Consider the following 7,608-nt stretch of genomic DNA (forward strand, 5'->3'; position numbering starts at 1 on the left):
AAAAAAAAAAAAAAAAAAAAAAAGACAGTTCTAGGTTCCATACTCACTGAAAGAGAGACGGGGGTCACAGTCAAGGAAGCAGATAAATGTCAGGATGTATAGTGCATCTTTAGGCTTCACAGAAGTAGTGTGAGTTGAATATTGAAGAATGAGTGGGTGGGAGGTAAAGGGAGAATTGGCATGTGCAAAAGAACTGAGGGGCAAAATGACCGATGTAACTGAGAAGTGTGGGAGGCAATGGGGAGAGTCGAGGAGAGCCTGTCAGGGTTTGGTGATGAAGGGCCTATGACTACTAAGGAATTGGGAGAGACACAAGGGCTTTATTGCAGAGGCAGGAATGACAAGATCAAATATGAATGTTAGAAATAAAGTTCTGAGGGCTTAAATAAGGGTGACGTGGAGAGGGCTAGCATTGCCAGTGGGGAACCAATGAGGAATCACATGCTTGTACAGTGTGATCCTCCAGTTAAATAGTCTGGGTTGGGGACTTAAGCCAAACCAGGCCAATTAGAATTACTTCTCTGAGAATTTGGAATTGGGAGACAAAGAACTACATATCTGCTCAGACTTAAATTGGACTTAAGGGTAATTTGGGAGCTATGCAGTAGCTATCTTCTACTTGCCCATTTGGCCTGAGCAGCATTGAAAACCAGTTTGCTGAGAAGGAAGATCAATTGGTTGCACACAGAGAAGCAAGTCTAGACACAAAGAGACTACTCCCTAGGTTCTTGGGACCTTCCAGCAGCTGGTTCCACTTCTTTCTGAGGCCCAGCTGGATTCCTTCCCCAGGATCATGATGCATCCTTGTATCCATTCATAGGAATCGCATTGTTCCTTCAGCTACTGTGGGTTACTTCCTGTTGTTTATGTTAAAGAGTAACTTTCAAAAAGGTAAAATAATGAGCCTTATGCAAGTATTTTTATTTTTTATTTTTTGAGACAGGTTCTCTGTTACCCGGCTGGAGTGCAGTGGTGCAATCATGGCTCACTGCAGCCTAGACTTCTCGGGTTTCAGCGATCCTCCCACCTCAGCCTCCAGAGTAGCTGGGACTACAGGTATTTTTTGCATTTTTGGTAGAGACAGGGTTTCGCCATGTTGGCCAGGCTGGTCTTGAACTCCTGACCTCAGGTGATCCACCCGCCTCGGCCTCCCAAAGTGTTGGGATTACAGGCATGAGCCACCATGCCCAGACTAGAATGGTGGTTATTTAAAAAAAAGAAAACAAGTGTTGCCAAGGATGTGGAAAAATTGGAGCCCTTGTGCATTGCTGATGAGAACGTAAAATGCTCTAGCCACTGTGGAAAACAGTGGTTCCTCAAAAATAAAATAAAATAAATAAACAAACATAAAATTACCATACAATCCAGCAACCCCACTTCTGGGTATATACCCACAAAAACTAAAAGCAGGGACTCAAACATATCTGTACACTCATGTTCACAGCAGCATTTTTCATAACAGCCAAAAGATAGATGCAACCAAAGTATCCATCAACAGATGAATAAACAGAATATAGTGTATACATACAATGGAATATTATTCAGCTTTTAAAAGGAGTGAAATTCTGACTGGGTGCAGTGGCTCACACCTGTAATCCCAGCACTTTGGGAGGCTGAGAGGCTGGTGGATCACTTGAGGTCAGAAGTTTGTGACCAGCACGGCCAACATAGTGAAACCCCCTCTCTACTAAACAATACAAAAATTAGCCGGGCGTAGTGGCATGCACTGGTAATTCCAGCTACATAGGAGGCTGAGGCATGAGAATCACTTGAACCCGAGAGGTAAAAGTTGCAGTGAGCCAAGATCGTGTCCTGCACTCCAGCCTGGGTGATGGAGGGAGACTCTGTCTCAAAAAAGTAAATAGAAATAAAAGGAGGGAGGTTCCGATACAGGCTATAATATGGATGAACTTTAGACATTCTGCTAACCAACTGCAGGACTATTTACAATAGCAAAGCCGTGGAATCAACCTAAATACCCATCAATGACAGACTGGATAAAGAAAATGTGGTACACATACACCATGGAATACTACGCAGCTGTAAAAAAGAATGAGATCATGTCTTTTGCAGAAACATAGATGGAGCTGGAGGTTATTATCCTTAGCAAACTAACAGAAACAGAAAACCAAATACTGCATATTCTCACTTATAAGTGAGAGCTAAATGATGGGAACGTATAAACACAAAGAAAGAAACAACAGACACTAGGGTCTTCTTGAGGGTGGAAGGAGGGAGAGGAGCAGAAAAGATTAACTATTGGGTACCAGGCTTAATACCTGGGTGATGAAATAATCTGTACAACAAACCCCTGTGAAACAAGTTTATCTATATAACAAACCCTCACATGTACCCCCAAACCTAAAAGTTTTTTAAAAACCCAAAAAACAAAAAAGACATTATGCTAACCGAAATAAACCAGTCACGAAGGGACAAATAGTGCATGATTCCACTTATATGAGGTACCCACAGTAGTCAAATTCAAAGATAGAAAGTAGAATGGTGGTTGCCTCGGGCTGAGTAGGGAGAAATGGGGAGTTAGTGTCTTACTGGTATGGAGTTTTAGTCTGGAAAGATGAAAAAAAGTTCTGGAGATTGATGTCAGTAATGGTCGTACAATAATGTGAATATATTTAATGCCACTTGAGAATGATTACAATGGTAAATTATATGTTATATATATATATTTTACCACAATAAAGAGTAAATATGGTACAGCACAGGTTCTGCTGTGAGTTATTTTGTTGCTGTTAAAATTCCCTTCTACCCCATCACCTAGCTCTCTCAGAGCAATGTTGACATCTGGCTACTCAAAATAATGCGCTCGTTTTATATGATGAACTCATTTGACAAAAATTATATTAAATGCCAGTGTCTGAATGGGTGTTTTTTTTTCCTGGGTAACTTCAACACTGATCAATCAGATCATCTCTAGATAGCCTGCCCTTACCCTAACATGAAGTGAACCATCTCTTCAGTCAAGTGACTTTTAGCAGGGTGCATAGTCATTGTGTATGAGTAACAGGAAGAAAAGGGTGAGCTATTATCCTAAATTTGCAGATAAGCCCCAGAGAGAAAAATAGAACATACAAGCCCTTCCCATGAACTTGCCAGATTTAGCAAATAAAAATACAGGACTCCCTGTTGTTTATCTGAAATTCAAATTTAACTGGGCACCCTGTGTTTTATCTGACAACACTGAAGTATTGGAGGTGAGGAAAAAATAACCCAGGGTGTTCTGGGGTAACTGAGGTCTTAACAGGGAGCCTAGACACGAAAAAGTTGAAAAGGCCATTAAAAAGATACTGTTTAAAAAAAAAAAATTGTATTGCTTAATCCATCCAGCTCAGGAGCCCCTCCCCACGCTGTGATCCAAGGCTTTTATTTTGAGACAGAGAGTCACTGTCAACCAGACTGGAGTGCAGTGGCAGGATCTCAGCTCACTGCAACATCTGCCTCCCAGGTTCAAGTGATTCTCCTGCCTCAGCCTCTTGAGTTGCTGGGACTACATGTGCACACCACCATGCCTGGTAATTTTCGTAATTTTAGTAGAGATGGAGTTTCATCATGTTGGCCAGGCTGGTCTTGAACTTCTGACCTCTAGTGATCCGCCCACCTGGGCCTCCCAAAGTGCTGGGATTACAGGTTGAGCCACCGCGCCTGGCCTGATCCAAGACTTTATAAAGACATGTCAGAGGGTGGGAGACAGAAAGTGGAAAAGGATAAATCAAAACTAGAAATGGGAGAATGAGAACATGCCCAGCCTCTAGTTAAGGCAACTGTGGCTTCAAAAAGGAATCTTAAACACCAGCATAGAAATCAGAGGGATCCTAATCTGGCTCAAAACAGAAGAGAAACAGTGGCTGGCCACACAGCAGGGGTGGCACAAGTAACAGAATACCAGCCATACAGTTTGGATCTGCTCTTCCTTCCATTAAGCCATCCACCACTACTTAATATCTAAGGGGCCGGCTAAGAAAATCCAGTCACTACTTTTATTTGCTAATACTTTGAGCCCCAGTTACAATAATGCCAGTACTAATTAGGTAACTACTTTCTAGCTTATCAACTCCTGCAGCTTTCCAGCCATTGTTCATCCCTCAGTGATACCACCTGCTTCCCCACGGAACCCAAACCCTGATACCCTCAGGAAAGTAAATCTGCTCAGGTCACCCACCTAGGAATAAACAAAAACAGGTTTCAGGCCCTTTGTCCTTTGAAAATTCCGCCTTTTAAAAAATTAAATTTTTTTTTTTGAGGCCTGTGTTCTTTATCACGGACACTGTTCACATGGTGGTAATCCTTGACTGACTCTGGTCTACTCGTTCCTGCGTTTCATTCCTCCGCTGTTCAATTCTTTGTTCAAAACGCCAAGGACAACCGGTAGTGAAGACCCTCCACCGGCAACACTACCATGTGCCAGGCACCGTACTGGGGACTGGGGATGCAAAGATGAGTGGTGTACCGTCCTTGCCCCCAGGACAGTTCCCCGTGTCCGCAGGGCCGGCCAGGAGGGCCGCAGCCAACCGTGGGTAACAGGATCACCGTGCCCTTCGCGGCAAGTGAGTGCAGTAGTAGGGGATGGGTACTGCCAAGCCAAAGGTTTTCTCCAGGTAAAACTGGATGGCAGAGGGACAGAGACTGAAGCGACGCCGACGCCGGGCAGATAATAACGGGAGGCAGGGACTAAAAGGGTGGAGGGAGCAGAGGACCCGGCCGGGAACTGGCAGTAGGGAGGACCCCGGTGCAGTGGCGGGCCTGGGTGCCGGGCGGCAGCGCTTCCCTAAAGCCGTCACAGGGTCTTGGGGTACCAAGGTGACTACGGGCGCGAGTCGTTCTGTGGGGGAGGGTGTCCCCAAGGGGGCAATTTTGAGGAGACGGTTGGGGATGCATCTGGGGTAGCGCCTAAAGGGAGGGTGGGTGGTGGGTGTTTGAAGATTCCGTGGACGCAGGGCTGAAGGGTCAGGAGAAGGCCGTGGGTCAGAAGGGCTGGGGACGAGGTCTGTCTAGGGGGTCGGGGCGGACGCAGAGGGCGGGTGCAGCCGAGGGGAAAGGGCTGAAGGGAAGGGCGGGCGCTGAGAGCACATAGGTGGGCAGACAGGCCCTCCCCTAAGGGAGTCCTTCGAACGCGGGGCAATGGGTCTGTGGGACCCTGCCCGCCTCCGGAGAGGCGTTCCTACCTCGTTTCTCGCCTCAGCCTCGTCCTTCCGCGCCGGCGGCGGCGGCGTGTCGCGCCCTCCAGGGGTCGCGTTGCAGGCTAGAGGCGCCGGCGGCTCCTCCCTCCGGGCGGTTTGGAAACGCCGGCCCCTGTCGGCCTGGCGCGATGGTCCGATCTGGATTGCCCTCAGACCGCCCCTCCGGGCGGCGAGTTGGTTCAGTCCGCCCGGCCTAAGGTGCTCGCCCCCTCCCTGGCTCCCGCAGCGATGGGCGAAGCCGAGTCACGCGCTGAGCTTTCCCGCTAGGGGAGCGGCGAGGCTTCCGCCGTGGCCCCGCCTTCTGCAGCCCGCGCCCGCCCCCGCGGGGTGGTGCCTGGCGACGCGCGCCTCCCGGGTACCGGAACTCAGGGAAACCTAGGGCGCGGATCCGCGGGCCTCCATGGCCGGTGGGTGTGGGCGCCCAGCTTCGCCTGAGGCGGCGGTTCTCAACGTTGGCTTCCCAGTAGAACCTAGTGTGGAAACTAACCAAACAACGACAAACGGAGGCCTGACTTCACACGACCGACTCAGAACCACTGGAGTAGAGTGGGGTGGGGTGAGGTGGGGTTGGCCTCCCGTGCATAGCCAGGGTTCGGAAGCCCTGGTGAAACGTAGAACCCAGGCGCACCCCCTTCAGGGTCGGATGTGTGTGTGACTCTCGCTGTTTACAGCCAGAGAAGGATGGGGCAGGCAGTCCTGCAAATGTTATGGGAAACCCACTGTATTAGTCCGTTCTCACATTGCTATGAAGAAATACTATGAAGGAAAGAGGTTTGACTCACAGTTCTGCATCGTTGGGGAGGCCTCAGGAAGCTTACAATCATGGCAGAAGGCAAAGGAGAAGTAGCCATCTTTTTCACAGGGTAGCAGGACAGAGTGAGTGCAAGCAAAGGAAATGCCAGACGCTTATAAAATCATCGGATCTTGTGAGACTCACTCACTGTCACGAGAAGGGCACGGGGGAAACCAGCCCCATGATCCAATTAACCTCACCTGGTCCTGCCCTTGATACATGGGGATTATGGGGATTACAATTCAAGATGAGATTTTGGGTGGGGACACAGCCAAACTCTTACAGGTAGTTAGGCATGAGCGGGGCAGGAGAGGGTTCTCCCCTGCTACCCACTAGGGATGTCTGGTGATGGTTCTGAGGCAGGACAATAGGGACTGGAGGCAGGGAACCTAAGACTGGTTCACGCCAACTTCCTGGAACTAAATTGAAAGGAAAACCCTAACTTTCCACACCTAAGTAACAAACCCCTCACCTTTTCTGCCCAGCAGATGGGAAATTGGCTATCTGCAACCAATTGCTATCGCCTGATTGCAGGCGAGTCTAACTTTGCATAGAAGTATAACTTTGTAACTTCACCCTAGCCTCTGATTGGTTGGTTTTTGAAACCAACCAGATGTTTGCACAGGGATGTGACCTTTGTAACTTCACTTCAGCCTCTGCTTGGCTGCTTTCTGCAACCAATCAGACTGATTGTGGGCTACCACTTCATTTACATGAGGTGAGCATGAAGTGGCCAATGGAAAACTTCTAGCGGGTATTTGGACCCAGGAAGATTGTTTCCCGGCCCTTGAGCCGCTGCTTGCGCTGCTCCCACACTTTGGAGTGTGCTTTCGTTTTCAATAAATCCCGGCTTTCCTTCTTTTGTTGCTTCATTCTTTCTTTGCTGGGCGTTTTGTCCAATTCTTTGTTCAAAACGCCAAGAACCTGGACAACTTGCAGTCAGACCCTCTACCAGTGACAATTCCATAATTATCTCATTGCTTCTTTAAAAAGGATAATTTGGCCGCACAGGAAGAGGCCATTTCTTGATGGTCCACACCTGTTAACATCAAAATACTAATTGAATGCAGGCCTCAGGGAGAAGCAACTTTCTGGGCATGCGTGTTAAGAGACAAAAATGGTGGAGTATGATCTTCTGGGGGCACCCTCCACCGGAATAGGGGAAGGTAAAGCACTGCGCATTCGGGAAGTCCACTCTAAGGAAAGAATCATGGGAAAGAGGCGAGCCTATAAAAGTCCCAGGATCACGGTTAGGCACTTGACCTCTCTTTAACCTTCACGTGCCCGCTTGGGTCTCTTCCAAGCGCACTTTCTTTCCTGTTCTAAGGCCTTTTTAAATAAACTTCCTTTTCTACTCTGGAACTTGCCTTGGTCTCTTTTTCTGATTTATGCCCCACAGTTGAATTCTTCCTTCTGATGAAGCAAGGACCAAAGTTGCTACAGACCCATAAGGATAGGCTGCAGGTAACTTGGGGTAGCTCACATCTCTTCCACCACTAACAAAACCATATCACCCATTGAGAAGACTGTTCGGCTGGACGCAGTGCCTCACGCCTGTAATCCCAGCACTTTGGGAGGCTGAGGCGGGCGGATCACTTGAGGTCAGGAGTTCGAGACCAC

General features: G+C 48.2%; 1 protein-coding gene across 1 annotated transcript in view; it reads right to left on the minus strand.

Moving 5' to 3' along the window:
- Positions 1–5,392, minus strand: part of RUSC2 (RUN and SH3 domain containing 2) — a 75,184-nt gene extending 69,792 nt beyond the window's left edge. Inside the window, exon 1 of the mRNA XM_011950466.1 lies at positions 5,181–5,392. The gene's annotated coding sequence lies outside the window, so the exon portion shown is untranslated. The remainder of the gene's footprint in view (positions 1–5,180) is intronic.
- Between the last annotated feature and the right edge of the window lie 2,216 nt (positions 5,393–7,608).

The sequence above is a fragment of the Colobus angolensis genome, unplaced genomic scaffold (genome assembly GCF_000951035.1).
Source record: "Colobus angolensis palliatus isolate OR3802 unplaced genomic scaffold, Cang.pa_1.0 Scaffold308, whole genome shotgun sequence".
Taxonomy (NCBI): domain Eukaryota; kingdom Metazoa; phylum Chordata; class Mammalia; order Primates; family Cercopithecidae; genus Colobus; species Colobus angolensis.